The sequence below is a fragment of the Zingiber officinale genome, chromosome 2A, assembly GCF_018446385.1.
Source record: "Zingiber officinale cultivar Zhangliang chromosome 2A, Zo_v1.1, whole genome shotgun sequence".
Taxonomy (NCBI): domain Eukaryota; kingdom Viridiplantae; phylum Streptophyta; class Magnoliopsida; order Zingiberales; family Zingiberaceae; genus Zingiber; species Zingiber officinale.
Genome location: NC_055988.1, coordinates 86,160,386 through 86,175,034, shown reverse-complemented (window position 1 = coordinate 86,175,034; position 14,649 = coordinate 86,160,386). Strand labels below are relative to the sequence as shown.

General features: G+C 39.1%; 2 pseudogenes; both read left to right on the top strand.

Moving 5' to 3' along the window:
• The first annotated feature begins 7,162 nt into the window (after window positions 1–7,162).
• LOC122043771 lies at window positions 7,163–9,678 on the top strand (annotated as a pseudogene).
• Window positions 9,679–10,925: 1,247 nt separating this feature from the next.
• On the top strand, window positions 10,926–14,120 carry LOC122041420 (annotated as a pseudogene).
• The last annotated feature ends 529 nt before the right edge of the window (window positions 14,121–14,649 follow it).

Below are 14,649 nucleotides of genomic sequence, written 5' to 3'. Positions count from 1 at the left end.
AGCTGGATATTACCGAGGATTGATTGAGTGTTTTTCTAGCATTGTTATGCCATTGAATGGACTGTCTAGGAAAGGAATTAAATTTTCCTAGACAGAGGCTTATGAGACCAGTTTCAGGAGTTGAAACAAAAAGTTGATAACTGCATTCGTCTTAGTTTTATTTTCTAGTGTGGACGGATTTGTACTCTACACATATGTATCATACCAGGGGTTAGGTGCAGTTCTGAAGCAGCACGGTCGAGTAGTACCATATTCTTCTCAACAGCTGAAAGACCATGAGAAAAATTATTCGACTCATGATTTTGGATTAGCAGCTATCATTTTCGTGTTGACAATGTGGAGACATCATCTATATAGGATTCACTATTTCCGTTGGAGTTTATGTGTGTTCTTGAGTCTCATTATGTCCGAGAGGAGTTACTCTAGGAAGCACACTAATTCAGAGTTGAGATACATTTGGATGGTACCCGAATGTATAGGGACTTAAAGCGTTCCTATTGGTGGAACGACATGAAGAAAGACATCACGGATTTTTGTAGCTCAATATCTAGTATGTCAGCAAGTGGAGGCTAAACAACGATGATTAGTAGAATTGTTTCAATAGATTCGGACACTAGAATGTGAATGAGAGCATGTTATGATGGATTTTATTGTGAGGTTACCTAGGGCACAGAGAAGATATAATGCGATTTGAGTAATCATTAATTGATTGACTTATTTGCTTCCTTTATATCGATTCGTAGGACACATTCTTAGGATCGATTAGCAGGGTTATATAGTAGAGAGATTACCAGACTTCATGGTATATCTCTGAGTATTGTATTAGATTGAGATTGGTGATTCACCTCACATTTTTGGCAGTGTTTGTAGCAGCATGTGAATATAGATCTTTGTTGTAGTAGAGGTTTCCAACCTCAGACAGATGAATAGTCTAAGTGCACTATAAGATATTAGAGGATATGATAGTAGTGTGCGTTATGGATTTCCACGACAGTTGTGAAGACCATTTATGTTTAGTAGATTTTACCTACAGTTGACTAGATAGCAATTTGGAGTAGCGGAAGCATGGTGAACTCATAACCCACAGAGTTATCATTATCTATTTAAATGTAAATCATCACGTGATTTCATAAGGGAACATTTAATCTCTCACGGTTGGAGATTTATTCATGATACTAGGATGGAGTGGTATATGAGTGTGTTGTTTAGTTGTTACCCTTCGATGGGGATCTTTGAGTTGAGCAGGAAATTTGGAGACCAAATTTTTATTAGTGAAGGAGAATGTAAAATATTACCCCAAATAATAATAAAATAGTAAGGTTATTTGAGAAATAATTTTATTAAATTTTTCATAAAATTTTAAAATTTTTTTAGGATTTAAACGGAGTCCGTTTGGCACGTTTAAGGGGATGAATCTATTAGGCACAGAGGAGGCCTAATTAGAATACCCAATTAAAATGGGAGTTGATTAATTTCATTAAAACTAAGGTGATGCTTAATTAATGTATAAAAGTCTAAGTTGAGATTATAACCCTATTCATTTATGCCATCCCCTCTTCCTCTCTTCCTCTCGCGTTATTTCCTTTCTTCCTCCACCCACACAAGCACGACGGATGTTGATCCATCGCCGGCAGCCTAATTCCCTTCCTCCTCCGGGCACGCGAGCATAATGGATGTTGATCCATCACAAACAGCTCGATTGCCTTTGTCCGGCCATGCAAGCACAATGGATGACGATCCATCGCAAACCGCCTTAATGCCGCCCACCTCCACGGCCACCAGCACCTGGTATGGCTAGCGTTCAGTTGATCCTCTTCTCACCCGATGTCGTCGCCTCCTTCATGTGAGGCCAGATCGGTGATGCCGTGGTCATTTTTGTCAGTCTTGATGCATCGCCGCTGCTTGATTGCTCTGATCGTCGCCCTTGTTGTGCCATCGCTATCTACGATTTGCCCAACCATTGCCGCACTGTATCCTTCGTCGGGGTTCCATCGCAGCCATCAATTCCAACACTCACGGTGCTTTCTTGATTCCACACTAGAGGTAACTATTGGTTAGTCCTAGGAAGATCGTACTGGTTCCGCTGTATAAAAATTTTGTACAAGTGTCGAACCTTTCCTAATAACCTATTGTATTCTTTAGAAGTTAAATTAGGAATCGTAAACGGAACTTTACATTATCGATTCCAAATTTAACTTATCTGTTCTTAATGGTTGAGACTTGGATAGCAAGCAGAACTTAACACTATTGATCCAAATCTACCTATGTTATAAATTCAATTAAATATTAATTTCTAAAATTAGCTTCCAGACTGCATGGCGAGGCACTAGTCCTTCTTGGGTATGGGATCATCCACCACCGCCTAGACAAAGCCTTTTAAGAAAATCTAATATTTAATTTCCTTATATAACTCTAGGTTTAACCAAAAGGAACAATCGAATCACAAATTAGAAAAACAAAATAAACACAAACTCGAATTACAAATTCGAAAAACTAGAATCTAATTCCTCTTGTGTTTGGAATTCATACAAAGAAAAACTAGCATGATGCGAAAAATAATTACTAGTTATACCTTTCTTTGTATACAACGACCTCTTGATCTTCTGCCGTATTCCTCGCCTCCTCTTGGACGTCGTGTGGGCGACGAACCTCCAAGATGAACACCACCCAAAAGCTTCTTCCTCCTTCTCTAAAATCCGGCCACCACCACCACAAAGAAATAAAAGAGAGCAAGGGGAAAGGAAAAGGAGAGAGCCGGCCACAAGAGAGAGCACCAACAAGAGAATAAGAATTGATATCTCATGAGGCCTCTCCTCCCTTTCTTTTATAATACTTGCCCAAGGCAAATAAGGAAAGATTTTTACAAAAATTTAAAATCTTCCTCTTGTTTTCCTTTTCCCCTTTTATTTTTCCCTTTTCTCCTCTTGATTGATTGAATGCTTTTAATGGTCGGCCCCTTGCTTGGACACCAAGCAAGGGTGGCCGGCCACATCATCATGAAGAGAAATAATTTTTATAAAATTTTATAAAAGAAGAAATCCTCTTATAAAATTTTACAACCTCTCTTTCCTTTTGTGGATGTTAAAAAAGAAATTTTTTAAAAAAATTAAAACCATGTTTAAAATTTAAAACTTCTTTTTAAAATTTCCTTTTTTAAACATGGTTACAAAAAAGGAAAATTTTAAATTTAAAACTCTCTTTTTAAAAACCATGTGGATGGTTAAAAAAGGAAATTTTTAAAACTTTTAAAACTTTCTTTTAAATCATGTGACCTAATTCAAATAAGGAAAGTTTTGTAAATTTAAAATCCTTCTTTTAAAACTTGTAGATGTCTATAAAGAGAAGATTTTAAAAATTCAAAACACCCCCTATAATTTGAATATTGTGGCCGACCCCTTCTTGCTTGGGCATCAAGCAAGGGGCCGACCCCTATTGAGGAGGAAGTGGCCGGCCCCATGGCTTGATCACCAAGCCATGGGTCGGCCCTCTCTTGGACACCAAGATGGACATTTTCATGAGTGGATTTAAGGCATTAATGAGGCTAGGACAGGGACCTAGAGGAGAAATTGATTTTGGCCTCCCGACGAGCTTGAGTATCCCGTGTTCGCCCCAAACACACAACTCAAATTCATCAACAATAACTCATTCAACTAGAGAGTTATTATTGCACTGCCGCACCAATCCCAAATTACATTATGGGCTCCTTCTTATCATGAGTGTGTTAATCTCCCTGTGTTTAAGATATCGAATGTCCATTAATTTAATGAGTTACTGACAACTCATTTAATTAACATCTAGCTCCGAGAGTAGTACCACTCAACTTTATCGTCATGTCGGACTAAGTCCACCTGCAGGGTTTAACATGACAATCCTTATGAGCTCCTCTTGGGGACATTCTCAACCTAAATAACTAGGACATAGTTTCCTTCTATAATCAACAACACACATTATAAGTAATATCATTTCCCAACTTATTGGGCCTATTGATTTATCGAGCTAAATCTCACCCTTTGATAAGTCAAAGAAATAAATACTAAATATATATGCTTGTTATTATATTAGGATTAAGAGTACACACTTCCATAATAACTAAGATCTCATTCTTTTATTAAGTCAGTATAAAAAGAACTTGCCTTAAATGATCCTACTCAATACACTTAGAGTGTACTAGTGTAATTTATTAGTCAAGATAAACTAATATCTAATTACACTACGACTATTCTAACAGTTTGTTCCTTTCCATCTTAGTAGTGAGCAACTATTTATAATTTATAAAGAACTGATAACATGATCTTCTGTGTGTGACACCACTCACCATGTTATCTATGATATAAATTAATTGAACAACTACACTTAACATAAATGTAGATATATTTGACCAAAAGTGATTCTTTATTTCAAAATAAATGTTTACAAAAGCTAGGCTTTTAGTATATATTCTAACAGTAACTAGCTAACCCTAGAACGCGATGTGAGTGTTTGGTCTATACTCAGAGTTGTTTTAGGGTTATTTGATTTGGAGGGCAACATCTTGACTTTGCTTCGTCATCACTATGTGTGGACAATCCTCAGCTTTGGCCATAAATTTCTAGCCGCATGATCTTTAGCTGTGAGCCACCATCTTCTGATAGTTTGGGTAATAACCTAGATCTTGATTGCATTTTCTGTTATGGAGATTAATAAGGGATTGAATGTTCTTCCGTATTAGGTATACTGCAGATTTGGAAAAACTAGATATGTTGGTCGTTTCTATTTCAACCATTAAACGGGAAAGAAAGGAGGTAATTAAGGCTAGAGCTCATGTTTAAGAACTTATTTGATCAGTAAAAAATAGATTAGTATCAGATTTGGAGCATGTTAATATGTTGTGTTGGTTAATTAGATCTCTTAATTGAAAATAGACTTTGTATTAATGTGATGTTTAACAAGAGAGATTTTAACAGATGGTTTAATTGATGAAAGGGTGATGAATGGTTTGATCTGGATGATTTCATTATTGTTGTTAATCATAATGATTAAATTGGGGTTGAAATTGATTAGGTGGATTCAATTAGTGGTGGTTGATTGTAGAATATGGATGCTTGGATTTGGTAATTAATTCATGATAGATTGTCAGTTGATTAGAATATGATTGTTGTTTAATGGATTATAGATTATGATTGGGAAGATTAAAGGATGCATGGATGAGAGCAATTGAACCTAACCATTAATTAAGGATAATTAATGATCAATTTGATTAATGTTTTTCCTATGGGTTTGGATCTTTGGGTTTAGCTAGTTGTTGCTTATCTAATTAGCTAAACTATACAATATATTATTTGCAGGGCGTTGACTCGAGACGAGCATTTTGATAAACGATTAGTTTATCATGATCAACAAATAAAAGCAGGTACTTCTTACTTTGATTCTTTAGTTGTTTGACCTTTGTGCATGAGCTATATTTGGATAGTAACTGTATTTACCTTGATTCCACTCATATTTTTCCTATGCTTGATGCTTATCCGCTCAATCTTTGAGATACTCATTTCTATATCTATACAATCTCATGTTGTTATCCATGATATTTAGTAGATAACATATACCAGATATTAGATACTAGATACTAGATACCATGCTTACTTGTTTTGATTACTGTTTATTCATATACCTTGTTGAGCATGTTGACTTCATGTAGCATACTTATATAAAATGATTATTGCATTTTACGCATCATGTCATTGCATGCATGCTGGCGACCATGTCTCCCTTGTGGTTAAGAGGGTCGTTGGCTAGAGTTGCATGCTCGGCCACTCATGAGTAGTGGTAGCTGTAGTGTGCCGCTTGTCCTGTCGTTCCTCCACTCGCTCACTCATGGGTAGTGTTAACTGGAGTTGCGAGCAACAGGGACCCCCATTGCTACGTAGCTAGTTAGCTACTATATAACTGTACCTTCGGCCACTTGAGAGTAGTGGTAGCTGGAGTGGTGTATAGTTTGTCACTGACCCGACCTCTCAACCATACAGGAGTCATGGTGTAGAGGAGTGGGCGGGAGTGGCCATCCATGCATACACTTTTGTTATTGTACTTGCTTATGTTATTGTTTTCTTACTTATGTTGTTGCTTTATTGTATCCATGTGATATGTTTACATATGTTGAGCTATATACCTGTTGCATGTGCTCAGACACTGGCTTATTTATTGGTAGTATGTATATACCTCACATGATACCTTATAGTATGAGTAGTACTATTGCAGATCCTCACTACCCCTGACCTACTATTACTAGACAAGATATGGTTTCAGGTATATACATTTACTATGATATCACTGTAGTATTTGCTATTTTTCCTATGAGACTGTATACTTTTGTATCTCTAGATTTATATTATACTCATGCACTATCTGTCTAGTCCCAGCACTCACCGCCCATAAACTGGTTTTCTTTCGCCAGGTAGCAGGTAAAAGATTTATGGAGTCGCCTGGAGATCCTATCCGCCAGTCCCATGTCACATCAAACGACTTCTGCCATTTTTTTCTTCCATTTGCATTATTAGCTTTGGACTTGTTCGTGTATCTATATCTTTTGTATGGAGTTTACCTTTGTGGATTCTTTTATTTGGTTTGATGTTGTGGTGTTAAGCCGAGTCGGCTCACAATTAGTTGTATTGTGGATTTGCGTTTGTTATTTTGTGACTTCCGCTGTGTTTTGCTACAGCCGTGTGGGTTGCTTACTATACAACTACGTGGTTATGTTCTTTTTATTCTAGCTGTGTGAGCTATGTATATAACTGCGTGGTTGTGTTTTATATCCAGCCGTGTGAGCTGTTGTTGGCTTGTGAGTAGCCTTGGGGCAATGTATACTGATTTCATTTGTCACTGCTACAGGAGAGATGCTGTTCGATTTTTGTTGAACAACCTTACCCTCAGGGCGTGACACTAGTTGTTGTAACAAGATGTGGAAATATCTACAAATTTCAAAGAAAAATGGTGGATTGGGAAACGGAGGTTGGAGTAAAGTTAGTCCTTGAAAAAAGTAATAAAGCCATCAGGAGGTGTGTGGGGGTGATTATAGCCGGAGGGGATAGCAACTTTGTGGTCAAAAGGAATATGGTATGCCATTTTCATTTAGTCCACTTCATCACTGTTAAATTCCGATGAAGTCGAAGTATACTACAAGTCGGGGATGACGAGAGGAGGAGAAGGTGAGTGGGCCATAAGAAGATGGTGATGACGATGAAGATTAAAAGTGAAAAAAATGAAGGTGGAACTTACGGGGTGTGGATCACCGGCAACAACAAACAAGAAATCGAGAAGGAATTAAGAAGACAAAGGTAAAAGTGAAAATGATACGGTATCGATAAAAACAAAGGCCTTAAAAACAGTATCTCTGGTTATTTATGGTTGCTTGATCAAGGGTTTAGGAAAAGGGGATTTGATATGGGCCGTCAAAATTTAAAAAGGTGGCTATCACATCGAATCCCAATAGTCACACTTATATCGGATATTCAACAGCAGGGGAGTGTGACACATGGTTGTAGATCAAAGGGGCATTTATGAGGAATGGAGGCAATCAATAGGCTTATAATGAAAAAGTATGCTCGGCATGCTTTGCATTAATAGCAGGAGACTTGATCGATTTCCAAGAAATTAAGATTACGTCAACTGTAATAAAAAACACTATGGAGGATGGGAGGCTACTCAGGAAAAAGATGAAGAAAAAGAGAAGAAACAACCAAGTGTCGTCGACATCGAGCTGAGCGGCGTCACACTCGGAATCCCCCGATCGGGGGATAAAGAATTCACAGAGGATATATAAATAAGGGTGGTAATCGTTTAAGGCGAGCGACATCACAGACAGCAAAACGCCTGACCGAAAATGAAAGCTACAAATAATACTAAGTGTCCAGTCAGTCAGACTTACAACCTCCTTCAACTAAACTTGTGCGAGAGGCTTGTGATACAGTGATAAAGATGCCTCCCCCTCCCCCCTAAAATAAAATGGGGGTCAAAGTAGAGAGGATCAGCTGACATGGATGTTAAAGTCAAGCGGTTAAAGTCATGGTCAGACAGACCTAAAACTGCTGACTAGGTTAGATTGATCGAGCGGGACTCGCATCGCTAGTTGGACGTGAAAGGCCGTCTGGACCTCTCGAGCGGACATCCTTCACAACTTGCAAATAAGATTTGAAGCTAAATACTAATTTACCCGGCCCACTGCCCTAGCCGATTAGACCTAAGGACTGATCGGGCATATTGCGCCTCCTTGGCAAAATGAAGGGCCTAGTGAAAAATGAGTTGTTGACTGCATTCTGTAAGGCCAAGCTAGTGATCTCCTGGTCGAGTGCAGGCCAACCAGCTTACACTGGGACCTATATACTTGTTAGGTCGTACTCTTTTGGAAATTTGTGCTATAAAGGATAAGAATATTTCACAGGTAAATCGTGCTTTAGAATATTCCAGTCTGTCAAATTACAGATATCTGCACGCTCGTTTAAGAAAATGTGTCAGAAGTATTTTTATGGTCATTGTTTTCTTAAGAAAACTTTAGAAAATGTGCTAATATTTTGAGATACGTGTATAATGTAACAATGACACTATAAAAGGGATCTCCATCTACAGGCAGAGGTATGTGATGTTTCATATTTACATATGCTTTTTGCTACAGTTTACTTCCATTATTTTCTTCTCCTGAATCGATCACCGACTTGAGTGTCGGAGGGCCAATGTCGGGGACTTCTTCTTTGGCCTGACACTAACTCTCTTTGTATTGCAAGACAACGCGAAGTCTTCATTTGGTCAACAGTAGAGCTACGTCTCTAGCTCACCACCTTCACTATTTTCGGATAGGATCAATCGTCTATGACGATCTTATTATTGTTGAAGGCTACTTCCAATCTCGAGCTTGGATTGCAGTGTCACAAAATTACAATATCTAGGAGCTTCTCAAAATGATTATTCGACAAATTTCCGTCAACGAGTAACAAATCAGTTTTTTTGGGTGCCAAGATGCCGAGTATTTTTGGGTGCCAAGATGCCCGTTTGAACACTGAGCCACTTCTGAACATGATGGACGAGTTACAACCGGTGCAGACTATCAGAGACCATCTCCATGGAAAGATGTATTTGCTTGTTCTTGATGACGTTTGGAGCATTGAAGCATGGGAATGCTTGAGCATTGCATTGCCACGAGGTAAAGAAGGAAGCAGGGTCATAGTCACCACCCGCATTGAGGATGTGGCATATACAAGTTGTTCTGGTAATCGTCAATTTATATTTAAAATCTCTGCTTTATCGCCTGAGCTATCTTGGGAGTTATTCTGTAGAAAAGTATTTGATGCACCAGACTATAATTTTCCTCCAGAGCTAGAAAATATTAGCAGAGAAATCTTGCAAAAGCACGATGGACTGCCACTTGCAATTTTAACAATCGGAGGTCTTCTAGATTCCAAGCTTGATAATAAATTTGAGGAATGGAAATACTTGCACGACCAATTTCGTTTGGAGATGCAAACTAATAAAAAGCTGTCGAAGATAGATCAGATACTAGGGTTGAGTTACCATGACTTGCCTTACGATCTCAAGCCTTGCTTCTTGTTCTTAGGCATCTTCCCTAAGGGTTATGAGAATGATTGGAAGTGTCTGATGGGATGGTGGATTGCTGAAGGGATTATGAGTGATGTAGTCATTGAGCGTTGCTAGAGCTATAAACGAGTCGAGTTGAGTCGAGTCGAGCCGAGCTTTAGGGTGTTCAAACTTATTTAATAAAATAATCGAACCGAGCCGAGTAGAGCTTAAAATGAACTAAGCTTTTAAAATAAATGTTCAAGCTTAGGTTAATTTATTTTTTTATGAACTTGAGCTTGTTTGAAGTTTAGCTTGAGCTTGGTTCGTTTAGATATTATCGAACTCTCAATTCAAGTTTGTTCGATTGTTTAAAACTTTTAGTGGTTTGATTAGTTATTGAGCTTGATAATTTAAACGTATTTATTATTTTAATTTAATTTTATTATTTATTTAGTATATTAAAAAGAGTTTTATTAATAAATATGGTTCGTGAATATTGTTCATGAACGTTAACGAACTGAACACATATATGTTCAAGTTTGTTTATTTAATTTAACAAACTGTTCAATCTTGTTTGTTTAATTAATTTTGTATATATTGAACGAACATAAATAAACTCTTATCAAATTAAACACTCAACTTATTTACGAACGTTTAATTCATTTACAATCCTAAGCACTACTTCAACGAGTTGATGAGTCGCAGCTAGGTGCAGCCATCAAAATTCAATTATAATGGGACGGTGAAATCCTGCCGTGTCCATGGCATGATGCTCGTAATCTCGATATCAAGAAAGGTGAACTTTGGGGTGCTACTGAATGAGCACCACACGAATCTGCCTCAATATCAGAAGATAAGACGCTTATCCTGGCAGGGAGGAAGCAGCGGACTAGTACTAACACTGACCTGACCCACCCCCGATCCATCACTGTATTTGGTTAGGATGTACCGCCACCGAAGGATTATAGAAAGCAGAGGCTGTTGAGGGCAATTGACCTGGAAGAATAAAAGAAGCACTAATTCGGCACTTGCTTTGAGCTATAAAGCTACAAAGCCACTTTATTTAATTTAATATAAATCATAATAATTTCAGCAGTTTGTTTAAAGTTGCCATCGTCCAAATTATGTTCGATCAATGTTCCAAAGTAAAATGCTCCCACGGGCGGGATCAACTGGTTATGACATGGATTCTTGCAGAATAAGTCAAGAGGTCGAGGGTCTGCGGTAGCAAATACGATAATATCAATATCTGTCCGTGCTAAACACCTAAGACCGTCATGTCATAGTTGGGCTCGTATTCACCGTGATTTACTCCCTCTCATATTTGTAGGGCCGGATTGAGGGGGCCACTAAGTTGGCGGTTCCAACCTTTTGCAGAATGTTCCAAAGTAAAACAAGAGGACCTGAGTGCTCAGCAACTTTACCTTTCTTTCGTCGTCCTCATCTCTCTTCCTTACCGCCGCCGGACGGAGATTGGCAGCATGGAGACAGCGATAACTACGAAGCTTGTGGACTTCTCCTTTCAGTCCATCGCGGGAAAACTAGGGAAGATGCTAGAGGAAGAAGCCGCGTTGCTGGCCGGAGTCGAAGATGACGTCCGATACATTGTCGCCGAGCACAAAAGCATCACCTCTTTCTTGACGGCCATATCAACCAGGCGCAATCCGGATGCTGAACTGAAGAATTGGGCGCAGGAACTGAGTGAGGCGGCCTACGATGCCGAAGACTCGATCGATGAGTTCGACTGCCATCTCCGATCGACACAAGGTTTTTTCAAGCACTTCCTTCGCAGAATAAAATTATTGAAAGATCGCCGTAACATCGCTACAGAGATCAAGAAATTGAAGGTTCAAGTGGAAGATACTAAAAAAAGGCACGATCGCTATTTTCACCCAAATGAAGCTACAAGCTCTGGCACCGTCACTGGCTTGGACATGACCGACAGATACTCCGATCCACGGATCATCGGCCATTTTGTAGAGGAAACTCAACTCGTGGGCATCAACCAGAGTAGAGATAAGATCATCGGGTGGGTGATGGACGAGAACTGTCCCGAGCTTACAGCGATTTCTCTCCTCGGCTTCGGTGGTTTAGGGAAGACAACTTTGGCTAAGACTGTCTATGATGATCCTATTATCGTCGAAGGCCACTTCCAACCTCGAGCTTGGATCGCAGTGTCACAAAATTACAACATCAAAGAGCTTCTCAAAAAGATTATTAGACAAATTTCAGTCAACAAGAAACAAATCCGAGATGTTTCTGGATGCCGAGATGCCCGTTTGAACACTGAACAATGTCTGAACATGATGGACGAGTCACAGCTGGTGCAGACAGTCAGAGGCCATCTCCATGGAAAGAGGTATTTTATCGTTTTTGATGACGTTTGGAGCGTTGAAGCATGGGAAAGCTTGAGCATTGCATTGCCACAAGTAAAGAAGGAAGTAGGGTCATAGTCACCACCCGCATTAACGATGTGGCAAATACAAGTTGTTCTCGTAATCGCCGATTTATATTTAAAATCTCTCCTTTATCACCTGAGCTATCTTGGGAGTTATTCTGTAGAAAAGTATTTGATGCACCGGACTATAATTGTCCTCCAGAGCTAGAAAATATTGGCAGAGAAATCTTGCAAAAGTGCGATGGACTGCCACTTGCAATTGTGACAATCGGAGGTCTTCTAGCTTCCAAGCCTGATAATAATTTTGAGGAATGGAAAGACTTGCGCGACCACCTTCGTTTGGAGATACAGACTAATGATATGCTGTCAAAGATCAATCAGATACTAGGTTTGAGTTACAATGACTTGCCTTACTATCTCAAGCCTTGCTTCTTGTTCTTAGGCACCTTCCCTGAGGATTATGAGATTCGTCGGGAGCGTCTGATGAGAAGGTGGATTGCCGAAGGGATTGTGCATGGCGTAGATGGCTTACCCGATGAGAAAATGGCCGAGCGCTGCTTCAACCAATTGGTGAATCGTAGCTTGGTGCAGCCGTCAGAATTTGATGATAATGGGACAGTGAGATCCTGCCGCGTCCATGACATGATGCTCGATGTCATAATCTCGATTTCAAGAAAGGAGAACTTTGCGGTGGTACTGAATGAGCACTCCACGCAGACGACCATTCAGCATCGACATCAGAGGATAAGACGCTTATCCTGGCAGGGAGGAAGCAGTACTGGACTAGTGCCTAACACAGCTGATCTGTGCCACCTCCGATCCTTCACTGCAACTGCATTTGGTGAGGATGTACCACCACTGAAGGATTATAGAAAACATAGGCTGTTGAGGGCAATTGACCTGGAGGGATGTAGGGCAATTCATCATTTCCACCGCAAGAGCTTTTCCAAGTTGTTTCTTTTGAAGTACTTGTCTCTAAGAAATACTTTGTTAGATACATTGCCAGATTCAATAGGAGACTTGCAGAATCTAGAGTTTTTGGATATAAGAGGAACTCCTATTCGTAAACTACCCAATACCATCGTCAAACTCCAAAAACTGGTCTATCTGCTTGCTGGTCCCTTCATAGGATTTAAGTTCCCGAAAGGAATAAGAAAGTTGAAAAGACTTACCACGTTTGGAATGGCACGTGCTCATAATGTGCATTCGCTACAGGAGATTGGTGAGCTTGTCCACCTCCACAAGCTTGGCATCGCTTTTGAAGACTCTAATCTATCACTCAGAATGGTGGAGGAGATCAGCGCCCTGCTCTCGAAGCTCAATGGCAGCCTTCGATCTCTAAAGATTTTGAATCTGGAAAACAGCAGTCTGAAAAAGGCACTAGATGAGGTAGCTTTGCCGCCATTGCTGCTCTGCGAGATCGAGATAAATTGCAGACTTGGCGAATTGCCTCCTTGGTTTGCATCTCTGAAGCATGTTGTCAAGATATCTCTGTTCAGGACACAACTGCAGCTCGAGGATCTACAAGTCTTGAGAAATCTCCCCGCTTTGGTCAACCTGCAACTAGGAGGTGAGTCATTCGTCTATAATGGTGAGAATTTGGTCTTCGATCGGGAAGGGTTCGCACAACTTAAGTTGCTGACAATTGCACGGGACGATGTGAGTTTCAAAGAAGGTGCAGTCCGAAGCCTCGAAATCCTTAAAATATTGGGTCCCAATAAATTAGTCAATGGCATAGAACATCTGCATGGGCTAAAGGAGGTTCACATCCATACTGGGAATGAAAATATAATAGAGATGGTAAAAAATATTGCAGCAAACCATTCAAATCGTCCCAAATGTTTTGTAAAACTACACTAGTTTGCTTAAGGCATATGATTTGACTCAGAGGAAGCAGAGCTTTCTGTCAATGCAAAGATGAAATTATTAAAAGATCTGGTGTGGTGTGTACTAGCTAGTTCTCCTCTCCAACTTATCCATTGTTAATACCTTAATTCATCAACTTGTTTTGCTATTCAAATTATCCTTTGTCAATCTCTTCCATCATGCGTTGCTTGTTAGCCTTTGTATTTCTGAAGCAGCATGTAATGTAATCCTCAAACATTGTTCTCTTAAACCAATATGATTTGAGAGAATATCATTATACTATATAACTGATATGTACCATATTGTTCTTGAATTAGACAAGTAGTGAGTGAAAACTAGAAGTGAAAACATTCTGTAGCCATCCCTTCGATGAATTCATAATTATGTGCTCAGGAATACATCTATATAATTCAACTATCATCATGTGCTTGGTAATTATTAGAAATAGAAAACAGCCGAGGAAACTTATTTATCCAAATTATTTTTATGAATTATTTTTTTAAAGTAATTAAATGATTCATAATTGTACATAAATAAAATTTATTTATTTTCCCCAGATATGCCCAATTCAAAAGAGGATATGTAAATATTTTTTTTTATATAATACAATTATCAATAGTTACACTAATCGCCCATGAGATGTCCTCAGGTGTAGCGATAGGACATTTAAATTGTGACCCAGATATTTATGATTCGATCCCTAGTTATAGTGAATTTGTAAAAAAAAAAATTTCCAAATGGGACGCACAACTAAAAGATGCTGGGCTTCTTGGCGCATACCGTGAGCACTTCCTGATTTATTCTGATGGCTAGTGAAAAAATTTAGTAGGACCGGACCAAAG